At 39.3% G+C, this 27,804-nt stretch overlaps 1 protein-coding gene across 2 annotated transcripts in view; it reads right to left on the bottom strand.

The window, feature by feature from the left end:
• iglon5 (IgLON family member 5) overlaps positions 1-27,804 on the bottom strand; it is a 136,965-nt gene that overhangs the window by 89,224 nt on the left and 19,937 nt on the right. Inside the window, exon 1 of one of the 2 annotated variants that reach the window (XM_056762275.1) lies at positions 19,362-19,383. The exons of the other annotated variant lie outside the window; for it this stretch is intronic. The gene's annotated coding sequence lies outside the window, so the exon portion shown is untranslated. Of the gene's footprint in view, positions 1-19,361; positions 19,384-27,804 lie in introns of those variants that run through there. 2 annotated transcript variants of the gene reach the window in all.

The following is a 27,804-nucleotide window of genomic DNA, read 5'->3' as shown; positions in this document are numbered from 1 at the left end:
ATGCAAGTAGAGCTGTCATGGAAGATGAGCTTCATTACGGTGACACTGGCTTTGAACGGATTACGTCATCGCTGAACCGCCGCAGCACAGCATCAGCCAATGAATGCACTAAAGGGACGGGTCACTCAAAAATAAAACCTGTCAACATTTATTCACCCCGTTGTCTTTCAAAACCTGTTTGTGATTTTTCTTCTTCTGTGGAACACAAAAGAGGACATTTTGATAGTTTTGTGTTCAGACATCGTAAGTCAATTGAGTTCAATGTCATTCGGTTACCAAAGTTCTTCAAAATGTCATCTTTTGTGTTATGCAGGAGAGAGAAAGTCAGACAGGAATGACAGTCAGCGATGAAGAACGTTCACTTTTGGATGAACTGTTCCTACATTAGCATCTCCTCAAAAATCTCAAGTACAAGGTATACAAAACACTTGCCAACTTCTTTCCGAATACACAGACTCCAGATGATGCTAATGATGTCCTCTGGGATACAGTCATCCAGTATTAGCAGGACTCTGCGTCTTGGTCCTCGGGGAAGCCAATCTCTTCTCCTCTGAGATAACATGTGTTCTCATAATGGCATTAATTTATAGACAAGATTACAAACGTCAGATGATTATCTCACTGGCCTTAGGGTACGGTTTCGTTTTTGTCATGATCTAAAAACACTGTCTAAAAAATGTCTAAGAGTGAGTAAATTTGCTTTACACATGGGCCTTAATGGACGTTAAAATGACCTAATGGGTTGATCTCAAGACCAGTCAGATATAGTACTGCATGCATAACTGGAACGCAGTGATCAGAATGGCTGGATTAATATTCAGCTTGTAAGAGTCCACAGGATTTTATCCGTCTGCTGGAAAACAAGATTGCGTTTGCAAGGTGCCAGCTTGAAACAAGAAGCACTGTTCAGATACAAATAGCATTCGAATTTGACGTTTGCCAGATTTAATGCTTCAAATCTTTGAAAGATATTTACTTAAAACTAAAAGCAGAACTATAAATATCACTGTTATCTCTCTGTGAAATAATCACTATTTCTTACATCTGTCAGACTAGATGAGCTTCAACAATCTGCTTCCGTTTACACACGTTCTTAATTTCTAGGTGTCGCTAATCTTCTCAAAAACTTCATAAAACAAATGAGCTGTGGCCTTTTGATTAATGCTGCGTATTTATTCCTGTGTATTAAATCCAAGATCATAGATAAGTGCTTTTCATGTTTACTTAACTAATGAAATGATTGCTTTTGTGACTCATAGTTAAAAACAACGTTGGGAGCTTAAATAAAAACTATATTGATGGAAAATCAATCTAGTTGTATAAACTGTGTTTTTCACTGACAATGATTTCAGACACAAGGGCTGACCTTTCTGAAGTAAAGAGGTCATGAACATTTGATAAAGAGAAGCAAAGAGTGACTGAATATGTTGACTGAAATGTGGAGGATTTTCAATGATACCGAGAGCTGAGAAATACACTTAAAAAGAAATAAAATAAAAAAATACTCAATTAGCTACTCTCGGACTGCCAACTCCCAGCAAAGACATGACAACAAAATAAATGTTGTCCATGTGTTAACATCAACCTGATCGAACAGGAGTGTTACTATTTACGAGGTGGATAATCCGTATGAATTTGTACAATGTGAACCGTACAAAATATACGATTATTAGAATAAAGCATTACTGGAGCCCCTCCGGTACACCCTAACATCACTGGCACAAATCTAATTATATTAAACCGTAAAAATAAGATCGCTTGAATTCAAATGAATTTGCTATCTCGTAAAATAGTTATGAATTCCTCTGAGATTGCGTTGAGGTATCATTTAAGAGCACTCTTTTCAGATGTATTGTAAGTATATATAAAAGTCACATCACATATCAAGATGATTCAACAAAAATAAATCTCGGTCTTTCTAAGGTACTTTTAGCATATAAAAAAAGCTAGCTGATTTTGATAGAACACTGTAAAGGTCAAATTAACTCTCACAGTGTACTGTATATATAATTCAGTTGATAGAGTGATTTATACACTGTGAGTGTTCATTTAAAAAAAATGTAACACTAGCGATTTTGCTGGGAACCAATTAACATTTCATTGGTAAATGCTATCAACAAATCCATACTAGAGAGACAGAGACTTATTCACTAGCTGCATTAAAAAAATTGCTTTTATTAACTGTAAAGAAAAGATTAATAGAAGAAAAAGTCCATGGATAAGTAACAGATTGAACAGATTTGGAAGGTCTCTGATAAATTTCGCAGTGTTCAGCAAAATGGTCATTGGTCACAAAAAATCCGTGATTCTATTAATTAAAATATTCAAATACACATACAATGGAAAGATTTCATTAACACCGGCAGCTTTGCAATTATCAGCCTTGAACTTTAGGCCAGACGGTACGCCGCTCAGAGAAAACATCAGTCACACTTCAAGAAACTTCGGATGTTCTGAATTCAGACTATTAAAACCTCAAGACTTTGAACCTCAACACCCCTTAGAGACGTAGGAATTTAGTCATGGATGCCGAGAATGTGACATCCAAACAAAAAATAGCGAGTTTAATAATGAAAATCCCTGTAAATCCCAAACCTGCCGCTGACTCGCAGAGTTAAGGAAGAGTGGATATAAAATTCGACTGCCTGCCATTCTCCATTCCTCCAGTTCCCTGCGAGACAAATAACAACAGATTGCCTAAAGATCTACGTATTGACTGGTGCTTTGGACTGTATCCGAGAGTATTAGTCTACAGCTGTGGCCTGATCTTGCCTTCAGATGTTCCCGGATCAGAAATCCCTCGAGATGGGAAACCTTACTGCTCCGCTGCCTCAGACGGGCAGGAAAGTCCGGGCCGGATACCGGGCACGATTGACTCCAGGGTCCCGGGCTTTGTCGGCCCACCTTTAGCATCTCAAATGGAGGAGGACGACAACACAATATGGTGTGAATGTCACGCTCTCCTTGGGCGAATCAATCTAAGCGATCAGATAGCAGACATTTGAGGGACGCTCCACCGGGAGGTTTGGCAAGGCCTGGGCAAGGACTGAACACGGACACTCTGTGATTAGCTTGGGCGCTGCGTCCTCGCCTTGGCACTGTCAGCACTTCAATCGATAGCTTGCTTTTCATTGCGTGAGTTGCTAAGGAGATGTCTTAAGGCCACCTGTGTTTTTATAGTCTCTCTAATGCAGAATGATGTAAAAAAAGATAACCTAGCTTTCTCTAGGTAATGCACATTGTGTTTAGAAAATGAATCAGTTGACACCACTGAATACTGTTTGCTTGTGTTTAACAGTTTAGTGTAAGAGGCTGCTTCACACCCAGTTTTTTGCAGAAATTCAACACAAAGTCTCACATGTTTCCTCTTGCATGTTCATTTATGATTATTCTGGGTGTTTATATTATGCTATAAACTTGTTTTGTTTTGATATTGTTGTGTTCGGTGTTGTACTTTGGTACAAACTACCAGTCAAAGGTTTACAATCACTCATTCTGTATTTATATTTTCTCCACACTTTTGAATAATTTGGAATAACACATTTGTTACTTTGGATTATGTTGTGACTGAAGCAGCTAAAAAACCCTCTATGTTTTATTTTAGCATCTTCACAGTAGTCACCCTTTACCTAGAATTTGCTGTATCGTACACTTGGCATTTTATCATCCAGTTTATTATGCTGCGTTCACACTGAACGTGAATTAAGCGATTTATACACTTAAATGACATACAAAGTGAATGCAAAGATACAAATAGACGCAAACTCGCACCGGGCAACGCAAACTATGTTGTGAGAATGATGCGGATATGGCTTGATCATGTCTTCCACCCAAGTTGAAAGTTTTCAACTCGTTTGAGAAATTTGAACCCATTGACACCTATGTCGCGTAATGCAAACAAATTTGACAAACTAATCCTGCAAGTATTAAGGAGCACAGAATGTGATGCTTCGCAATTGGTGTGAACACAGCATTAAAGTGTCAACCTGTAAAGCTTTATTTATAAAATATCTAAAAAACCACTAGGCCAGTGTTATATCTTATTTTCAGTTGAGGACTTGCTATATCGCAATTTTTTTAAACTACTTTTAAATCGTGAGAAAATCGCTATTTTAAACAGTGACATGGGGCCTGGAAGATGCCTGTCATTGTGCCAACATTGGCATCATATTCCCGTTATCCATTTGTGACCCCCTTTACTGACGTAGAAACATGATTAACATGATTGATTGTTCACGTCTGATTGATTGCCATCAGTGGTGGAAGACAACAGATCCCATCATTCCACGCTCTTTCACAGCGCCATCAAGCTACGCCGTTGTAATTGTTTTGAATGTGCGCCCTCTAGAGGTGGATTTTACAAACTCTGGCTTTAAGTAATTCATTTCAAAAACATGTTTTCTAATGTTTTCTAATGAAAAAAACATGTTGGCACAACTGTATTTTAATTACTTTTCCCTTGAAAAAGTAAAGTAACGGATTACTCATATGTTTTCTGTAATTTAATTACAGTTACTTTTGATGTACTTAAACTAAATACTTTGTGAAATATATGCGTGTGCAATAGTGTAATTGACATCTTACTTTAAAATCTGTGCTTTAATGTATAATTCTCACATTTGTAATACTTTGGTCAGTTAATAATATTATTTATTTGAATGAATTCAATAAGCCGTTTCATATCTATCCTTGAATCACTTAACTAATCAAGGTCGATGTAGGATATAGAAAGTAATTAGTAATGAGTAACTAAATACTTTTTGGACAGAGTAATTTGGACAGTAATCTAATTACACTATTGAATATGTAATGAGTAACTAGTAATTAATTACTTTTTCAGAGTAACTTACCCAACACTGATTGAAATATGCACCCTTAGATTAAAAGAATTTTAGGACGGAGATATATTTTTGTGAAGTGACATGTCACAAATTTGCATAGCTTTCAAGAGTATTTATTAAAAAAAAACACTGTCTTAAACTCAAGTGTAATTATTTACAGAAAAGCCACAAGAATTACACATCCAAAAACATCTGGTCACATGTCAAAAACGTGAGATTCATAAAGCTGTTTTTGCATTGCACTTATGCTAAATTACCTTTGAGTTGATTTGCAGCAGCTATATTTTGTAATATTGTATTGTTATGAATAAATTGCTTATATCCTGCCAGATTCTTGCTCATACCACCCACCACAGCTTCAAGTCATTTCAGCTCCTTGTAACACATTTTACCGCATCTGACTCTTTTCTATAGAATGACATGATATTGTTCACCATAATCATTGCAGTGCAAGCTTTAAAAGGCACAGAATCCTGCCAGACCTGATAATAGGCCATCTTTTATTCAAAGCATCACAGAGACGTCAAAACACAGCATGCAGTGTTAATGTGCGTGTCAGAGGCCATGAATACATTAGGCATCGTGTAATTATTGTTAACGAAACAAGAGAATAATATTTTATTACTGTACGAATTAATGTAGCTTTCAAAGTCACGGTATGATCAAATTAAAAGATTAATATCAGTCTATACTTCGGCCGTTACATCACTCAGATTCTCTACAAATCTACATGTTTGGTCTTTTCAGACTCTGTACAGACTTATTTTAAAAGCGGGAATCTTTGAAAACCACTCTATCCATACACTCCACACAAACACGGGAAGTATTGACCGGAGCTGGTGAACCAAAGCTGTGAGACGTGCGAGTCATTTCTCATGTAAGATTCATCTGACAGGGGCGTGGGCTCTGATTCATTCTTCAGCCCTGTCAAGAGACAAACTGCTGCACCTGCACGTCTCACGCTGGACGGACGACTCATTATCCAATAGAAAGCTTCAGAAATAAGACTTTTTACCACATCATCATTCTTTAAGGCCAATGAATTGCCAAATTAGTTTTTCTATAACAATCATTTGTTGATCGATGACCAGGTCCAAACTGTGAGGAAATAGTACTTTACTATCTTTTTACATCAAGAATGGAATTGTTCATGCTTTTGTTCATACATTATCATCATAATGACCAAGTCACAAAATGCATTGAATGTTAAGCAGTGTGTATCAGAATAGGAAAAAGATTTTAATAACTTCTTTACCCGCACGGTCGAAAGATGTGACCCAAATTTGACCTGTCAGCTGAAGTAATTTTTTCCTGATTCGCTGTTTTCTACATAAATTCATCCAGATAATGTAAAAAAACATTCTGTGAAAACATAACCTTGATGTCTTTAATACTGACGAAGGCCATGTCAAAGATGGAAATCAATGTTTATGAAGCCAAATTTCAGATTTGTGTGCAAAAAAAACAAAACTAAGATTCAATAAAATCTATTTCAGTCATCATCATGTAGAAATTCAATTTTGAGTAATGACTTCAAAACAGAAGAAAATCTAGTATGGTTAAATAGAAACTACTTGATTCTCAGACAAAAAAGTGGAAAATTAAGATGCTAGAATGTATAACATTTAAACTGTTGATGGCGCTAGAGAGTCTAAAAGAATAAGAAAGCTAACAAAATGCTTTTTTTTTCATCTATTTCGAGTGTTTTCGGTCAAATTAAGTGATCGTTTTATTTTGGCGGACGGCTGCGTCTTGTTCCAAACGTTCATGCTAATGACAGGGGAGGGAAGGTTGGTGACTCATATGTTTAACAGCACTGTCAACATCTGCTCATTTACAAACCCCCGCGTTCTCCATCTCCGTTCTCTCTCTCTCTCTCTCTCTTTCTCTCTCTCTGGCTAACTGCCCCCGCTCAATCAATACAGGTCAGCATTAATGTATGAGTCAAGCCAGGCATCTCTCAACAATCTCTGCATTCTCTCGCTTTCTGTTTTGCCTTTGCAACTGCTGTTAAACATCCAGCTTCCGTTTTGTACTTTTTATGCATTTCACTGCAGCGTTCGGTGACATTTTACGTATTGCTTAAATCTTAAAAGCGTCTACCTGACAAATGGGTGCTGTAGCAACATCTTCGTCTAAAAACATTACATTCTGTTTGAGAAAGGATAAAACTTTTAGATTTCTCTAACTTGTGCAACACGTACTGAAGCTAAAGAGCTGTTATAAACCCAGAGAGCTACAGCGCAACTGAAGAAAATCACATGAAAGGTCAGACAGATACATTTGAGCCAATTACCTGAGCAGTAAGTGACAGGAAATGACATCATCAACACAAGCGCTCAGGTTTTTGCCCATCGATACATTTACATTTAAGCATTTGTCAGACGCTTTGTAAAATTACATTGTAACTATACAATTAAAATCTGCAATTTAATCGCAATTTTTGCAAGCGATTTTAGAAATATCCGCCTTCCACCGTTCAAAGAGATAGGACTGTTTACCAATTATGATGTAAATAAGCGTCCAGAAACGTGGCATGAATGCAGAGTTGCACCTTTTCCGCAAACAGACTTTGGTGCTACAGTACGCATAGGCTATTCATGACAGTAATGTTGAAGACTCGACACGACACCGAGACATCCAACTCCGTTCCCCAAACACATGAAATATTAGCCTTGTCAATATTGCATATGTATACATTTCTAAATGTTCTTTGCTCAACCAAATTATCGCAGTAGTAATGATTTACCAAAAAAAAATTGTAATATCGAGATACAAGGTTTCCACTGACAGACACAATATTTGAAGAGAAAAATGATCATTAAAGATCATTACAATTCGAAACCATTTTAAACGGCCAGTGCTGCACCACAGGTGCATTTTCCAGTAAACAACATTCACACAAACTTCCTATAACGTTCAATGAACTTTTTCTTCCCTGTTAGGGGGTCTGCTCCATCTCAGTTTTTCTCATTTCTTTAAACCATGTCTGTAGTTCTTACTGGAGTGATCCCCTCCTCTCCGCGGCTCACCCCCTCACTCCATACTAATAATATGTGAGGAGGCATTTTAGAGACAGAAGTCATTCTGTGCTCTTCTCTAGCTCCACATGCAGTCTGAGATGGGCACACAACGTGCAGCGTCCCACAGGGAGAACCAACATGGGCGTGGAAGGATTACTGCCGATGTGCGACACGTGTCTTTTCATTAAAAACAAGACTGAATCCAGCGAACGTGGTCCGGGCGGCACGCAGCCCCTCGCTCTCAGCGGCGGACGGCGCGTTTATTAGAGCGTGCCCCGCTGTTTTAAAGTGTTGTTGGTTTTGAGAATGAATGAGATGGTGTATTACTGGTGAGACGGATTTAATTAAGCGTGACGAACGAAGTGATGTAGCACTTCATGCTAAAACAGAGCAAGACGGATTAAGAAGTCATGTGGGGATTACGAGAGACAGACTTTAGGCCGTTGACTTAAAGCAGCAGTTAGTACGGTCATGTTTGAACAGATATTTAGTGCACAAGGAATATTAAAAACCTTAGCAAAGATAAACAGACACACAAATGATTGCTTAATAATATAATAATATAATTATACTGGCTTTTAAGAAATCCAATTGTAATGCACACTGCATGCATATCTCACAGGGCAAACAGTTCAATGTGAAGCAAAGTAAACACTCTTTTTATTATATACCATCAATACTTTTCAGTATTTATCAAATTCTATTTAAATTATAATTTTAATAATGTGCTACATGGACATACAAAGTTGCTGCACATGTAGAACGATCTAAATCAATCACTTTTGAGGTTTAGTAATGATTCATGAAGATATCTTAATACACCAAAAGTCTTGGTTATGTATATGTAGTAGAGTAGGCGGGGCGAGACCGTGATTCGAGTCCGGTGAGTAATTGTGAATTAGCGCCAGCTGTGCGCACACCGGGCTAGAATCACGTAGGAGATAGGGGTATATTAAAGTATACTTACGTTTTCCCAGCCACGCCGACCCCGCCTCCTTTCTTCCTCAGACATTTAACCTTTTTACAGTGGTGCCTAAACCCGGGAGGAAGTAGAGACATGCTGTCGTCTCGCGGTGCCTCGCAGTGCCGGAGAGTTCGGGCAGCGCGGACGAAGGGCGTCCGCCTGTCAAAGCTTCGGTGGAACGGCGACCTTTGCTGCCGCGCCCCTGGGTCGAGGTGGGGTGGCTTTCGTCCAAGCGGGAGCGCGGGAGTTGCCGCCGTCCGCCAGAGGCCGGAGCCTGCGTCCGTCCCCCGAGGGGGAGGAGCAGGAGGCGGGAAGTGCCGAGTGCGGCCACCGCCTGCCAGAGGCTGGAGCCTGCGTCCGTCCACCCGAGGGGGAGGAGCAGGGGACGGGGAACCCGCCCAGACTCCCAGATAAAGGAGGAGCCACCGCCGGCCGCCAGGGGGCGGACGGTCGAGTCGTCCACCGAAGCCCCAGGGCCACCGCAAGGCACCGCGAAAGAGTACTCCGGCTGGTTGAGGAACGAGCGGCAGCATGTTAGGGAACCGGACTATAATTTTTTTTTTCCTCTCTCCCCTCTCTCTTTCCGGTCGCTCTGAGGGCCCCCGTCTCCGTTGTCTCGTCTCGTCGCTGCATACCCCCCACCCCACCTCCCCCCGAGGGAGGGAGCTTGCACAGTCACGGGGGTACCCCCCGGCCTTTTAGGGGTGATGGGGGTATGAAGTAGAGTAGGCGGGGCGAGACCGTGGTTCGAGTCCGATGTGCGCACAGCTGGCGCTAATTCACAGTTACTCACCGGACTCGAACCACGGTCTCGCCCCGCCTACTCTACTACAGTATCTAACCTCAGTTCCCTGATCGAGGGAACGAGATGTTGTGTCGAGAATGACAGATGGGGTTCGCCCTTGAGAACCAATAAACTCTGACTACTATAGAAAAGGCCAATGAAATTTGGCGAATTAAATTTGCATGCCGATCTCCGCCCCCGGATGTCCAGTATAAAATGAAGCCGGCGTGCAGCATTCATTTACCTCTTGTTCTGAAGAGCCTGAGAGCCTCTCACGACTGCAGCAGCATACGATACGTGTTTGTGGCATAAGGGACACAACGTCTCGTTCCCTCCCTCCTTTCTGTCGGTGTCTCGACGTTGTGTCGAGAACGACAGATGGGGTTGCCTATGGAAAACGCCACAACGCTCTATCACGTCACAATCTCTAGCGAAGCGATGGTAACAGGCCTGGGCGTATCATCTCGAAGCTTTCGTGAAACTGTAACCTTCCAGTGTGGTGGTCGGGGGTTCCAGAGCTTTCTTGGAGAAAGATGGGTACAGCCCTGACTGGTAACCTTTCACGGACGGAGGCCTTAGCTCTCTACTGGCGAGAGAACGTCCGGCTCGGGTTTACACCGGGTAAGCGCAACTTCCTTAATTTGGAAGTTGCTGCAGAGGCCACTTCCTACCCGTGGGCAGGAAAACGGTGGACATAGGTATACCCCGTGTGGAGTAAGCCCTCACTGCCAACGGGCATGGGAGATTCTGAGATCGGTATGCCGTCGTAACGGCATCCACGACCCAGTGCGCCAGCCTCTGCTTGGAGACAGCCTTCCCCTTCTGCTGTCCTCCAACACAGACAAGGAGCTGGTCAGAGCTTCTGAGCTCTGCGTGCAGTCCAGGTGGAGGCACAGTGTGCGGACTGGACACAACACGGATGGGGTTGGGTCTTCCTCCTCGATGGGGAGCGCCTGCAAGTTCACCACTTGGCCCTGGAAGGGAGTAATGGGAACTTTTGGGCACGCATCCGGGCCTGGGTTTCAAGATAACGTGAGAGTTTCCAGGGCCGAATTCAAGGCAATCCGGGGACACGGAGAATGCTTGGAGGTCCCCTACCCTCTTGAAGGAAGCGAGCGCCATCAGGAGGGCCGTCTTACTCATCAGGTGAGGAAGATCGGAACCTCAGAGGGGCTCTTGGGGGGCCCAGAGGCTGGCTGGTTTGGCTGGATGGTTTACGTTCGCAGAGGTCCCCACATCACTAACGCTGCTAACACTGGCGGGCATCAGGGCCTTAGCAACCGACGTCACAGCCCGGGTAGCAACGAAATGGTGGCTGGTTCCCGTAGGAAGACAGCCACCTGTGACCGCAACTTCTGTATGACCATCTGCCCGCAGTGCAGGTTAGATGTGTCAACGAAAGCTGCCTCAGTGTGCTGGACGCCCAGACACTTGACGCAGCTATCGTGTCCATCCCCCTCCTCGATAAGAGTACCGCACCTAAGAGAAAAGCGGGACATGCCTCGCTGGAGAATGCTCAGTCCTGAAAAGGACCTTTTAAGAAAAAATCTCTAACACCTCCGGAACCACCGAGATGCCCAGGGTAAGGTCGCTGCAGGTAGGGACGATCCGCTGCTCTACGTCGTAGATCCGGCAATATAGAAGTAGAATTTGTTGAATTTGTTTTGTTCGTAGTAATGAGCGAAGGCTCTGAAGAACAAAAGGTAAATGAATGCTGTACGCTGGCTTCCTTTTATACCGGACATCCGGGGGCGGAGACCGGCATGCAAGTTTCATTCGCCAAATTTCATTGGCCTTTTCTATAGTAGTCAGAGTTGATTGGTTCTCAAGGGCGAACCCCATCTGTCGTTCTCGACACAACGTCGAGAGACCGACAGAAAGGGAACTGGGATTACTGGAATCTACAGTATGTGTGCTTTTTATAACATTAGCAACTCCAAAACATTTATCTGACAGAAATCCCACTTTATACAGGATCTTGTTGCATTAATATTGCATTAGGAAATCAGTAGAGGTGTAACAACAGTAAGTGTTGTACTCTCAGCGCCTGGCGATGGAAAGCATCTTTTCTGGAAACAAGCAGCGGAATTCAATCAGTTGACCTACTAGAGATGAGAAAGAAACTGAAGGACATAAGGGGGGATTGAGAATTATTGCACAACAGACTGTAAAGCACAATTTCAACAGCCAAGGTCTGGCTGGCTCGACTACACAATAATTCAACCTCTGAATGACAAACAAATGTGTTTCTATAACAACACTCAACCATTTTCTTTTGAGCAGTGAATACAATGAGCAGGAATAAAACAAAACTGTAAGAAAAACTTGAAACATTTTTCCATTAATTCTTCATTATATTATTTATACTATCATTTATGTTGAAGATATTATATCTCAAACTATGAAAATCCATCTTTAAGCCTTTCTAAGGCAAAAAATAACAATTTGGTAACGTAATCGTCCAATCAACACAGCCTCTCTGTGAGCACCTACTCAATCAATGGATATCAGTCAATGTCACAAATAGTGACATCATGGCATCTGACCAATCGGGGGTTGAAGGGGGCGTTTCAACCGGAATTTGTAAACAAGCATCTACGCTCCTTCCTACTCCCGTAAATACGTAAATATCATAGAAATGAACATGTTAGTTGGACAAGTTAATGAAACTCACACATTATACGGTGGAATAGTTAAGCTTAATGGTAATAAAGATGTTGTTTGCGTAGGGTAAATAGAAATAAGTGCACATTTTAGCATGAAAAATGGTGTGATCATATTTGATCAGGTAAGTGACAAAATTTACATTTTTAGACATACGCCCGATGCATATAGTAAGCCATACTTAATTTTTTTTAACTAATAATGCATTTTAATGTAGGACTTATTAGTGCATATGAATGTTGCCACCAGTTTGTATAACTTTTATACAGTAATCCTGTGGGAAACTTAAATTTATAACAGTTTTTATGATCCTTAATTGGCATATATTGGTGTTTATTTTTACTGTGAGACTTATTACTGCTCAAATAAATGGCACTACCAGTAGTTAGTGCTATTTTTCACTTATTACATATTTACATTTCATATGTCAATATTAAAAAAGAAAAAAACACCAACAATCTTTGTCTATCTACAAAAGATTTTTGCACCGGTATCAAAACACAGCGGGTTCTACGTTTAATCTGTACAATAAAAGACATTTACTTCTGACACTATTACTTTCCTGTCCTTACCTACCAACGCTCACACTATGTGTGATGCATTGAGAATCATGATTCACTAACACAAAATTGAACTGCGAGAAACATCTTGTTATAGATCCAAGACATGTTCCGTCTTTATTACTCATCATCCAATCGGATAGCAGTGGCTCTGTTTTGATGGTTCATCTGTCATAGTGGCGCACAAATTCTCAGAGCCATTTGCGGCGGAGGTGGATAAATGGATGTGAGATTGTTCCATGAAAGAGCCAAAGAGCTGCATGGCAGGAATTCACTGCAGCTCATTAAGAAAACAGGTTTCTCATGTTCTGCAGTGGAATAGAGAGGCGTGCTGATTATTATTTTCAAAGGATGACATTTAAAATCAAACCTTTCGCTGTATTCCTGCTCGTCTTTTCCTTGAGCTCTTTGTCGAGCGTCAGGTAAGAATACAGCTGAAGCATAGAGATTTTACCCTTATTATGTTATGTTAGGGATGTAATGATATCTTAATCTCATGGTACGGTAATACCTCGGTCTGGTGTGTGGTGTTTATCGCGGTATTTACAAAGGTAAATGTAGACTTGGAAAAAAATGCCATGAGTGTTTAATAAACAATTTTTGAAAATTGCAACGGCATACAAATGAATCATGTCATACCCTGTCCTCTTTTCTTTATCCTATAATGATAACTGTTGCTTTGAAGCATGAGGTAGAGTATAGTTTAGGTCAAATGACTTGAACTTTTTGTATTATAAAATAAAAAACCTACACCAGCTGGACCTTGAAAGAGGTAGTATATTGTCTAAGATTCTCTATGTTAAAGGCCAGAAGACCTATCATTTCATACGGTCATGTGATGGAACCACGATAATACTGAGACAATTTTGCTATTGGGATACCATGAAATTGAAAATTTTTAAATATAACATAAAAAATACACACTTCATCGCATATATTATATATAAACGATTTCCTAATCTAAGAAACCTTTAAATAGAAAGCCACTGTTGTCAAGTAGGTTTGATATGTTCCATCAAGAAAGTAATATGATGGAAAAAGTAAAACTAGTTAAAAAACAATCACAGAATAATGAAAAAGTTAATTTCCATTTATATGCACAAATATATTTAAAGAGATGACGAGTAAAATGAATCAATGAATTGAACGAGTGTTCAATACATCGGCCGGCACTAAGAGAGCGAGCAGCAAAATGCCACACGAAGAGTTTTATGTATAATTTTAACATACTGATCACATGTTTAGTTAGACAGTTTGAAAGAATTGACATGTTTGTAGATCAGAATGTTTTTAAAAAAACAAAGCTAAATAAAAATAAAAAAAATATGGAAATACTCACAGTGTTCCTCAACTTAACATCAGTAACACCATCACTATAAATGTATTGTGAATATTAAACATATCTTCAACATAAAACAAATACTGTAATATAAACTGGACTGTGCTTTTGTTAAGTCTGCACTGAGAAAGCGAGATGGATATTGTGGTTTTACCTCAACCTGTGCTATACGGATAACATTGATGGGCAATGCTGGGCGTCATCAAAGCTCGGCCCTGCAGATCAGGGGATGAAGAGCAGCGGGTCTTCTGACACAAGCGTGACCGATGACGCTGTCGGACTAATGCACATCCACCTGAGCGCCAGCGAATATCTGAGAGCTCAGGGTGAGGTGAGACGAGAGCGTGCCTGCTGCAGAACAATATCAGATACACTCGCCCTATCAAACCCGCCAGAGAGTGTTGATGTTGTTTGCCATCTCCTGCATCCTGTTTCGTGACAGACTTTTCAAAACAAACACGTAACTCGCCGCAAGGTTGTGTAGGTGAACCACGATCACAGATGGCTTTCTATGCACTCTGATTTGAGGAGACTGTATAGAACACTCATATGTTCACATACCATATCCAGAATATCGTCGCTGTGTTTCAGAAACCTTGGATGTCCAAATTAGCTGTGTTTTAGGAAATGGAAAAAAAACTTAATTAAATACTGTTGACGAGCACTTTTGAATACTTTTATTGGTAAGATATTAGAAAATGCAGTGACAAACACAAAGGGGGAGTAATAATAATGATTTTTTGCCCAGAAAATTAAAATAATGACATATGGACATACAAGGTTTCAGAAGGACAGCAAATATCTGCAAGATGTTTCATTTGAATCTTTGAAAAGGTACTGTCAACTTTTTTTTGTATGTTTGTTTTTGGCATCTTCTGCCCATTTGAGATCTTCACAAGGACTTACTGATGTTAAAAACCAGCTTTTCACGCAACTGAGAGACTCACGCACAACTATTACAAAAGTTGCAAAAACCTTTACTGAAAGAAAACAAAAAGAACCAAGTGGATGTGAACAGTTGAATAGTACAATGTATGTCATTGTTGTTTTTTGGATGTAAATATCATATGTGGACAGTAAATTATTTTCCAAAAAAAAGTTTTCACCTAGAATTGAAAAGTTTTTGTGAAATTTTTTAGTAAACAATCGACTGACTAAAGTTATTTTAGATAAGCGCAATTACACAACCGTGCACCTTGAACGGAAGTGTCTCAGTGTTAGAGATGGACCAATATATCTGCAAATAATCTGTATTCGGCCGATAGTTTAAAAAAAGCAGATGATCAGGGCCGATTTATCAATCAAAAGAGGACCGAAAAATGAAATGAATTTGTGCTCTGGGAATCGAAAATGTTAAAAAACATCAGCAGTTTGATGTTCAATATCAATACACATTATATAAATTAATAAATTCAGAAAGTAAAGAAATACTCATTTAATCTTCAGAATTGGCTATCGGTGGAGAAATTTAGTATTGGTGCATCTTTAAACAATATTATATTATAAGGGACAATTTACAAAGAAATAAATTAACTATCATAATTTGTGATACTCAAAAAATGGTGCGGTCAAAAAAGTAGGCCCAGTTTGCACAAAATTAAGCATAATCGTAAAACAGGCAAGAAATCACAAAAACAGGTCGTCGGTCAAATTTCAAAACCGTGACAGCCCTGATGTACTATATCAAAGAAAAACATGAATGTTGTGTTTCATTCTTGCGTCCTGCTCTATTGTGACCCGTGTCTACGGGTCCTGTCAATAAACAGCTCATGAACTTTAACACGCTGTAAACTTTGAGCTTACGTACATCGCTGATCCTCGATTAACTTATCCATTACATCTTATCAGGGCCCTCGCAGGAGAACAGATGCTCGGGCAGCTCTTGCCCCGAATCGAGCCCGAGTGATATGCTTCCAAATGGCACAGACGTGCGGGCAGGGCTTCTTAAACCGGCTGCGTGTACAGATCAAATGCTTTGGCTGTTATACGGAGACTGAATATAAAAGATGCTATGTCTGGTATAGGCGGGATTTTGATTCATTCTAGTGACTTGAATGAGATTCGATTCATAAAATGATTAGGCTACCGTGCGTGTAGGTCACATTCAATCTCCAGAAATATGACAGAATACACTACACCTAAAAGATTTATGGTCAATTAACGTTTCATGATTTATTCTGATTTATTCTGATTTTATTATATCTATTTTTACTTTTCAAATGATCTGACTTACTCAGTTCCTGGTATATAGTGCCTGGTCAGGTCAAGTTGGGCTAAAAGTGGATAGCAAAAATAATGCATGTATCTGAGCTAAAAGACTTCGCCCCAGAGAGCTCTCTGCAAAACACACGCACCTTTCTCAGATCTCCGTATCGCTGCGTACAGACACCGAGGGATCCGGTGGTCTTTGAAGAATGAAGTAGGTCAACTTTTTTCGCGCAAAGCGCAGTCCTTGAATTAGGAAGGTTGTCAGAGTGTTTGCTCCCCTGTGGCTTCTTAAAAACCCCAGAAATAACCCAAACAAGCCTCCGCATTTATCAGGATGACACCTCTCTGTCGGCTTGTGATTGTGGATGGGGGACTCAATAAATCTCATTGGATTGGGCTGTTGGTCCTCGGGCCCTCCTACGCATCCCTCCTACCAAATCATGCCCGTCGCACCTGGAACCCTCGAGCAAGGAGTGATTACACCTTACAGCCTGGAAATTGAACTCTAGCTGAGCACCTGCGCTGAACAAGACATACACACACACTTACAGCAAATCTTGAAAGGAAAGAGCTTAAATCCTGAATTAGGGGCATGACCTCACACTTAGAGAACAAACGGAGTTAGAGGTGAAGGAGTGTCATTTTTTGCGCCACAAGTGGCGACAGACAGAACTGCGATCTGTTTGAGCGACGGGAACGTGACTGATTTAACAACCTAAACAGTGTTGCGTGTAACTAGTTACTAAGTAATTAGTTACTGTTATTTAATTACTTTTCCCTTGAAAAAGTAAAGTAAGGGATTACATCTTATTTTTCTGTTATTTAATAACAGTTACTTCTGATGTCATTTAACGAAATACTTTGTGTAATATATGCGTGTGCAATATAGGAATTGACATCCAAATTCAAAGTCTACCTTTAAAATCCGTGTTTTAATGTAGAATTTTCACATTTGTAATACTTTGGTCATTTAATAATACTACTATATGTAGTTTAATATTATTTATTTGAATTATTTAAATAAGCTGTTTGCATGCCTATCCTTGAATCAATTAACTAATTAAGGTTGATGTAGGATATAGAAAGTAATTAGTAATATGTAACTAAGAGTCATTTGTTCATCTAATTACACTGTTGAATATTTAATTAGTAACTAGTTATTCATTTTCAGAGTAACTTACCCAACACTTAAACTAAGAGATTGTGTTTGGTAACGCTGTAACTCCGTATTTGACCAATGAATAACAAGGTGTTTGAAAAAAAAACTGACCAAACTCATTCACCTTTGAAGTCAACTCATAATCAAAATGGACCCCAATTACTTTCGTAATGTACATTCGTGGTCATATTGTGCATTATTCATCCGTGCAGTTATGGAATAAAATGTTTGCAATCTTTTGTCAGAATGACTTTTCACTTTCACAAGTCTTCTCCTCAAACCAGCTCGCTCTATTTCGATTTGTCAAACTCACTTTCATCCAATAAACTTCACATTGATAAAATCAAGGCTACATTTTTCTCATTGAACACACCGTATTACAGTAAAACGCATCAGTTTATTCCAGCAAAATAGACAAACTCACCAAAAATGCTCCTCAGATTCTTCCAAAATCAATTTATCTGAGCTTTATAGTCAACAGAAGGCAAAGAATGCAACCAAAACCACTACATCCTACAATTAGATTGTATTATTTTATATTTGTTAATGCATACGTTAACATGAAATAACAATAATTAATATCAAGACAGTGTTTATTGATCTTAGTTTATGTTAAAAAATTTCACATGTAAAATAATATCAAAAAATAACAACAACGTTGGTTCACGTTAGCTAATGCGTTTGGCGACAACCCAAATCTTTATACTACACATTAAACCCAATAGCTATGAGTATTAATATAAAAAAATATGACACTTATTATTGATATATTTCAGTGTAATTATATATGAAACAACCAGAGTAATGTCTACATTGCATCCAGTAAATTAAATCCATTACAAATCAAATTTCCTTCGTGAAAACAGCACATTGAAAGACACTGAAACACACAACTGCGACTGTGACACATTAGCTGAATTATTCATAAAATCCAAAATGGTCAACAATCCTAAACACTTACACATGCTTCTGTTGTCCCAAACAAACACCTCTGTGAAACAACCAGAACAAGCATTAAAGGGCGGGGGACTATGCATTGTTAATTATAGGACGATTCTGAAAAACTTCTGTGTTATTATCGATGTAAAATTACGACGAGATTGAGCCGTATATAATGTGCAGGTCAGGATTTGTCAAACATCATCATTATAAACTTTTATGCTTTATTATCAGGAAAATACCAAAAAAAGTTTGAAGAACGCAATAGAATATGACAATTGACATTTCCTGGAACTACGTGTGTAAAACTTTCTTCTTCTGTGTCCCATATTCTGAGTTTCTGTGCGAGAACGCTTTCTGGCTTTCAGATGTGGCCGCATTTAACCATAATTCATTGAGAAACTGAGCATAAAAATCGCACGCTTAATCGTCACAGCCCTAAAACACTAAAACAAGATCTACACCAACATGATGATGAAAGGCCAGTCCTGTCACCCATACTATATACTCCTACTGTATGCCAACAGTTTGTGTCTCATTTGTGTCTGCCTGTGTTCACCCTGAAGAATTTCAAGGAGACAAAATCCCGGAGACAGTAATGGCACTTCCGTCTGGGGAAGCGAGGAACACACGCCTGTCCTCACAAACACACGTTCTCTAGCTGTAATTTCAAATTCGCTTAAGATCCGCCGCTAAATCACAGGCTGTCAAAGGCCTGTTGCCACAGTCGAAGCTGTTGAGCGGGCCGACATCTGTGTTCCCTTACAGAGGATGATATAAATGTGACAAAGCCTGACATCTTCGTTTTAGGACAAAGGAAAGGATGGCAAGACAGACGGACAGGGAAATGGCGAGATGTGAGGCTATGAGAGGGACTTACGGATGACGGGAGAGTGAGGGATACGGAACGTGACACACTTTCTTGCCTTATTTACGCGTAGCTGCAGCTATGACAGGTAATTTGGCCGAATTCTCCACAGACCTCACGGCAACAGACGGTACGAGGATAAAGAGAGAGAGAGAGCTGGAGGAGCGGCACAATGGAGGTGAAGGTGGAAATGAGCCGGAGAGGACGTGTGCCGACTGCCTGACGTTACGCCGGCTGGAGGAAAAGAGGAAGAAAGCAAATGGGTTTCCAGATTTCAATCTAGAGTAAAGCTGTGAGTGTGTGTGCATGTGTGAGAAAGAGAGGGAGTCTTGCTGTTGACAGATTCTGACAATATTATTTATCACTCGCACAGAAAGATATAAAAAGCTTTTTAATACAATTTCCTTCCTCCAGTTTAGCAGGGAAAGATCACGCAGAGAGCTCAGCGGCTCTTAAATAGTGGGTCACGACTTGAAAATGGGGTGCAGGTATATTCTGATGGGGTCACGGACGGTAAGTGAACTGGAAAGTGGAACTAACAATAATTTTGCCTTTTTACTACAAATCTTGTTTCTCTGAAATAAAATGTAGTGTTTGTAAATTACACACATGTTGTACTTAAAGCTTTTGCATAGTTAACTTGATATTTAAGGCCATTTCTATTCAATAATTCTTATATTTGTGGATAAACTAATTCATCCAAAAGTTGTGATGAAATCTTGTTAAAACCTTAAATAAATAAATGAATGCAAAGTTAATGCAAACGTGTGCCAACAAGCTAGTCACAAAACTTTGTTTTCCTATATTCAAATTATGTCATGATAATAATTTAAAGGGACAGTTCACCCCAAAATAAAAATAAGTTGTTCCAAAGCCCTACACAGTAAACTTCTTTGTTCTGTTGAACACAAAGAAAGATATTTGGAAGAATGTTAGCAACTAACAGTTCTGGGACATAATTAAGTACCATAGTAGAAAAAATGACAACGGTAGTCAAAAGTGCCCCAGACCGGTTTGCTGTCCTACATTCTTCAAAATATCTTATTTTCTGTTAAACAGAATTAATTACACTGTGAACGTCAACAAGAGTTTTGATCTTATAACTAATTATTGGTCGTGTTTTGGTACGGTACGATTTAAAAGTAGGCCGTGTATCACAAACCGTTAAAAAAAGAGACGATGACAAGGTCTAATAAAATAAAAATAAATAACACTGGATGGAGTAACGGTTGATTTATGCAGTCTCCGCTCCCATCACTTAGTTAATATCCGCCCGACATCATCCTTCTGTGTTGAAGAGGGCAACCGCGTCCTGCTGGAATGTATTTATAGAATATTCTCTATATCATAAAGCAGTCGACTGCCTGTCAGTGCTAGCGGCCAATTAAAACGTACTTGTTAATAGGGCACTGGTTGAGTTTCTGTGGAGGCGTGATGACTTTATTCTGCCTGTCTGAGTGAGAAACAGAGAGAGGGGGAGAGAGAGAGAGAGAGAGAGATGAAGAGATATAGGAGATGAATAGACAAGCCGGAGGCGGCTGCCCGTCTGCGTGTGCATTACTGTCATATCTGACTCACAGCTCCTCAGCACAGGTGACTGTCCTAAAACGACCTCTTCATTGCCCACAGTCGCTTTCACAGATGTCCTTTTAGCACAAGTGTCAGCAACCTCCGGTACGAGTGCCACAAATGTCACGCAAGGACGTATGGATTAGCTAACATTTGCAAAACTGGATTTGTAAATGAAGGATGTTAGTACACTTTTTTACTTAACTTGACAGCGTTTGTAAATTGCAATGATGAAATCAAATTTCTTTAATTTAATTACAGTTACTTTGTGTAATAAACTATATGTGTGTGCAATACTGGAATTGACATCAAAATCCAACGTTTAACTTTACAATCACATTAATACTTTAACAGTAATTAACATTAACACACAGTAATACTTTAGTCAGATAATAATGCCACTATATGTAGTTTTATATTAGTTATTTTAATGATTTAAAAGAGCCCTTCATGTCTATCCTTGAATCACTCAGCCAAGGTTGATATAGGATATAGAAAGTAATTAGTAATGAGTAATTAAATACTTTTTGGAGAGAGTCATTTGTACAGTAATCTAATTACACTATTGAATATGTCATTAGAATTTAGTAATTAATTACTTTTTCAGAGTAACTTGAGCAAAACTGGTTACGAGTCATACGAGTGGCAAACGCTCCAACTGAACATTGACATCAGACAACGTGGAAAATCCCAACGGAATTAAACTTGCTCTCCTTGGCTCAGGCACATCCACTCGTGCACACATATAGTTGATCTACTTTTTGCTGTTAGAAAAAGATTGTGTATAAATGAAGAGATGTTGCCACGAGCAATGTTTTGAAAACTGTGCATTCGACACACAAAAAACACTCTGACAGTCAGAATCACATCGCTCGAAGAAGAGCTACACGATATATGACATATAACTCAAAGAGAACAACTAAATTGACGGGAACACCACTGCAAATAATGCAGTAAACTGTAAAACAATAACAATAAACAATGAGGCGGTAATTTGCATTATTTATCCCAGTTCTGTACAACAGCGAAACACAAGGTTAAAATCTATGGTGATTTTCTTTCGTACGATAGGATGTCTGTTAACTTCTATCAGTTGTGCTGTCAGCGACCCATTCATTTTCTATTAATTTACATATAGAGGGTTTGATATAGCCTTGAATGCTGTCACTTTTTCAATTTATTTCAAGTTGTTTAAAATAAAGCAGTCATTTGAATTTCCGTCAAATTTTCTACGTTTTGTTAAAATATATATTGTGAACCTATGTTCGATCAAATCGTGAGCGTATATTTACACCACTCATTGACAATAAAAAAGAATTGTGTTTTCTGCCCCTAAAACATAATTAAATGGTTGAAAGTTTTTAATTTTTTTGGTTTTACCAATTATTAACACTACTGTTCGTGAGCTACTGTGGCAAACTAGCTGTGACCACACATTTCATTTCGCAGGCACGCACATCTTCTGACACAAAATTCTGTGCACTTTTGGTCCACATCTCCATTTGCACTCCAAAAACATCACTGTGAGCTGTCTGCCCTCGGCCTCACCATGACCAATGCAGAAAATGTTGAACAAAGATATGCAAGTAAAGAAAATCTATAGAGTGCTTATAATGGACATAAAAGATACAGCAGCGCAAAAATGAGGACCGGGAATGGTGACAATGAAAAACATAGCATGCAAGAGATCCCCCAGAACAAAGCAGCCGTAAGCGCCCCAGACCTGCGGCGGGGAGCTAACTATATGGATTTGTACTTTAGTAGTCCATTTATTGGCAGTAAAAGGAGAAGGCGAGAAAAAATAGGTTTTATAGCAGAAATGGGAGCTGTAATTATTGAGATGGCTTTGGGGAAATGGCTGCTATGAATTTCAGACTCTTTTGTCAATATTTTCACCCAGTTGGATGGCATTGTTTATTGCTATCATAAGTATTCCAAATGATTCGTACAACGGGGCTTCTGCGCTTGTCTGTTCGCGTCTCAAGGACTTTTTGCCGTCTTCCTCTTTTACATTCTAATCAGGATGAGTTACATAAGGTTCACAAAAACCTTGCGTAACAAATCCCGTGAGACTCTGCTATAGCTGCATGCTTAAATAGGAGATAAAGAAATGTTATTTTACACATTAAGTTTTACCAGCTGATATAAACTTTAAGAAGCACATATTATTCTCAACTAATCTCTTCTTTTCTTTGGCCAATTGGTCTAAAATCTGGTCAACAGTAAAGATTGTTTTGGCTAAGAACCACCCACTTAAACAATAAAATATAGTCTGACTAACAGTTTTCACAATGATTCATCCATAACGCAGACAACAAAGTTGAATATACAGTTTTGCTTGTGCACATAAAGTTCTAATACACGTCTGGAATTAAATATTTGATCCCACGGACTTTGCAAACTTTGGGAAATCCAACTATTAGTTCTACCTCAAAAGTGCTCGTTGCAACCACACTTCGCTTCTTATGCGACTGGTACACAACAGGAGTCAGCTCAAAATACTCCTAGAACGCCTTCAAGCTATCACACGCTCCGTGTTGTTGAGATTCGATTAAAAACAGCCAACTTAAATCCTGCTGAGTTTTATCTGAAAGTCCCAAAGAGCACCTGAAATAGGTTTGGTACAGACTAACCTGCAGCCGAACTCTACATGTAACATCTCTCATTGTGGTTAACCAGCGGCGGCATGAATCCGGTGATTAGCCATTTTTCCTGTCAACTCTTGGAATAATTGGCCCCAGAGTCGAGAATGCCATTAACCTACGCTATTCTTAACCAAACCCAACAAATGCATTCGGATACAGCCGAGGATGGCGAGGAAAGGAAAACAGAGCAAGAAAATCCATTTTCATGAATATTGGATTTCATTAAAGAAACCCAAGTGATTGCTCTTTAATGACCTCAAAATCCACACGCATGAATTTTTAAGCAGCGGCTGGTTCTGCGATACGTCTGGAGGCGTGCTGAGAAAAACAGCAAAGGAGAGGCAGCGGAGGTCTCGGGGGGTCTACAACACGCTTTTGGATGCTGAGGCACTGTGGTCCGGATGATGCTGGACTCACTGGTTTTGATGGGAAAAGGTGCAGAGAATAATGAAGGAAGCATTAAAATGTTACGGATTGGTTGTGATTCCAATTACGCCAAATGATTATGGTTCAATTTACGAGTCCATTAATTCTTTTAGCACTTTTGAGGATTAATTGGGTTTTAAACTATGTTCAAAACAATAACAATACTCTCGTTTCATTAGCAGAAGTAGCACTTAACAACAAAAGCATGCAAATGGATATAAAGTTTAAACAACTTTACCGCTCTAAAATGTGGAGGGAATTGTCTGGCTACTATAGTTGTGTGCGAGACCATCCAACAAAAACATGCATGCGTTGTCTGTAAATGGAACCAGTTGTACGATCTTTCTTGTTGGCAAACCCAAACATTCAAACCTGAAGTGCAAATGTTCTATGCCACTAGCAGCACTTAATAGGAGTTCTCCAAAAACTCACGATGCCTTTGGGCAATAATCGCAGCGGCAAACAGGAAGTCCTGGAGAAAACCCACCCACTGGTTGCGGCAACATGGTTATTTTGGGCAGCAATAACAAGCAATCTACTGTTAAAAGCACCACAGTGTGTTAAACGCTTTGGGGAAATCAACCAACGAATGGCTTACCGGTCTCTGCACATTAAACTGAATGGAGGGTAATTTAGCATCAATAAAATGATATCAGCTTTAAGAGTACACTTTGTTTCGTTTCAAATTAAATGTTCAGCACGTACTACAGGTGACAGATGTTCGTGACCTGGACGAGAACCAAAGAAGTGACCTGGGTACCTTCCGCTCTCCTGACAGAGTTAAATGTCTCATAGGTTTAGCAATAATAACTGTATTAATATTCCAGTGTCATTCTCATTAACCTCTACGTGAAGGGGTCTTAGCATGGAGACAGGCGGCTCTTATTACACGAGAAGGCAGAAAGATAATCTCGATCTCGTCGTCTTCACGACATCCTGGCATTACTAGCCTTCCCAGAAGACCCAACGCTGCCACAAGAAGCCGGCAGATGGTTCCTATTCCACTGAACTGTGCGTCTTAAGTACTATTTGGACTGGAACAGTTTTCCCAGATGAGGTCAGAGAAATTTGTGTTTCACAGATGCACCTTGTGATTTTAAATCAGTCGCTATGACTGAACACATCTGTTTTTCAATACCAGAAAAAAGGGATGAAGGGACAGAGGAATTCTGGGGTCCTTTGACATATCTAATCCCATCTGGAGAGGAATCTAGGTAAAAACAGGGCGTCATGAAAATGCAAATACTTGATACAGTTTCACTCTAAAAGCTACATTTATTTTTAATTCGTGATCATATTCAAAACTCAAGCTGATTAAGATGACAAGCATTCAAACAAATAACATCAAGCTTTTCAAACTTGATCTTAAAACTGTTAAGCTAAGGTAAGCAGACGGGAGACAGACAGACTGCAAGCCCAGCCGCCATGTTAACCCGACCAGACGATACACAAACACACCCCATCACCCAACAGACCATCAGCTCGGGCCAACTGGTGCAACCTCCCGATTTAATAAACACACAGCAGACCTGCAATGAGCCATTACATTAGCACGGCTCGCCCCAGAACACGACTCTTTAAGTGCGTTACACAACACCAACACCGCTGGAATATGACACTAACTGGGGTGTGAAAGTGCATGGACTCCGGTATAATGAGAGAGAGTTCAGGAATAAACCTCAGACGTCGTCGTGATTAAAGCTGCTACTCGACCGAGCGCTGACAGACGAGAATGGAGCGTCGGCACGAACATTTAGAGCGAGAAGAGTCTGACACTAACACGACTGAGTAAGCACGTTCATCACTCCTGCGATCTACTTAGGGTGCTCATCAGTGCTTATCTTTCTGCTACTGCCAGACTAATAAAATTGAAGGTTTGCTACTGGACGTATAGTGGAAAAAGGATTTCTTCTTGTAAGACCACTTTAATGTCCGGGGGTTGGTTTTAATTAAAATCAACAGCTTTTAATTTGTTTTTATATATGAGTGACATTTATGATGCATTAAAATGTAACATGCAATGGAATAAACATGACATCAACTTTAGAACATTAAACTTGCTGCATATACTTTAAATAACTAGCTATAATACGATTTTTACACCTAATGAAATAACTGAATATGTACTATAAAATATATAGAATGACATGAGATGGAAAATCTGAAGAAGGCAGAAGAAAGAACAACGATAAACAATGACATCTCTTCAATCATTCAATGTCGTGTTAAAAGGATGTTTCAGATGTTTCTCCTTAGATGCCGATAATCTCACATTTCTTTATTTTGGAAAACACCTTAACGTTTCAAACTGAGCTCAGATACGACCAATTTCTGGAAACCAAAATTCATAAAAAGTTTCAGTATGAGCCTTAACATCGACTTACTAGTCCAGCTATGCTTTTCACATCAAATGTATTGATCTTTCCATGTTCCAAAAGTCTTATAGGGAGTCGCAGAATTGACATATTTTCAGCTAGTTAGCATTTTTAAATCTATGTTTTTTTAATGGGTTTTTGGTAAATCGCCTGAAAAAAGGTCTGTAAACAAAATCTATTATTTTATGACACAAAACAAACAAATTATAACCTGCTTGTGATTTTTTGAATCCTTTTTGTATCTTTAAAACGAAATTTGCTAACAAGTTGCTAAAAGTGACTCTCTTTGGCTGGGACGTTAGACATCATCTAGCATATAAAGCTCACAAATAATCCAACATGATCACAAATCTCTTAATATTTAGATGTGGATTCATTCACAGAGTATATTACTTACCAGGGAACACGTTTTCAATAAAGTTTGAAATAGCTGTCGGATGCTTGGTGGTGGTGATGTTGATATCGAGCGACCCTAAGTGTAGTCTGTTTATAGCATCGTGTTAGCTTTTTACTGTTGTCGATTGTATTACATCTTTAAAAGTAACAAATATTGTGTTCATTTGTAAAGATTATCTTGATAGACAAAACATCATTTACCTTTGTTAATTACAGAACTTATATTTTGTGATCTTCCAAAAGTCTATGTGAAAAATGCATACGATTTCCAACGCGGCACTTTCTTCCGGGATAGGCTACAAAAATATGTAATCTCTGAGCCTCCCCTTTTTTGCCATTTTTATTTCACCTAAGGGGCTTTGGGAGAAACATTTGTAACAGTTTAGATTTTAATGAAATACCTCAGAAACATTTTTCCCTATTTGATTTAGGTTAGAGAAGCCATTTCAGTGATTTAAACGCTGCTGTCTGCAGAAAGCACTGAGGGAGGTATACAACTATTGTTTGCAATAAAACACTACACACGGACATGACAAGGTGTCTTCTTATAATACCACCTGCTTACCAACCGCATGGCTCACGGCTGTGAATTACAATACTGAATGATATAAAGACTACAGCAATTTAAAAAGAGACTGAGATATGCACACCAAAAATTACTTCAACGCAAAAAAGAAAACTTTACTTGGTCCAAATAACTATGGTATATTTAAGAAGTCCAGCAATGGAGCTCACATTGACCTTGTGCTCCATCCAATCTGACTCATTAATCACCAAATGATTTATGAAAAATGAGCGACTATATTCCAGACAGTGTAGATATCCATAAAACAGTGTTCAGAGGTATTGATTTAATCCAGCGGTCATGTGTATAGATTTAAATCAAACTGAGAGAAAGCCAATGACAAGAACGATCTGCTGCAACTTTATTCATCATCAAGACACTTGACAGATTATCTCTAAACACAAAAGCTAAAAAAAAATATGTTCTTAAACATCTTGTTGTTGCTTTGCATTTTTTTTATAGCACACCCAGTAATAAAG

This window comes from Triplophysa dalaica, chromosome 12, assembly GCF_015846415.1.
Source record: "Triplophysa dalaica isolate WHDGS20190420 chromosome 12, ASM1584641v1, whole genome shotgun sequence".
Taxonomy (NCBI): Eukaryota; Metazoa; Chordata; class Actinopteri; order Cypriniformes; family Nemacheilidae; genus Triplophysa; species Triplophysa dalaica.
The sequence above is the reverse complement of the archived record's forward strand: the minus strand, read 5'-3'. Positions and strand labels throughout refer to the sequence as shown.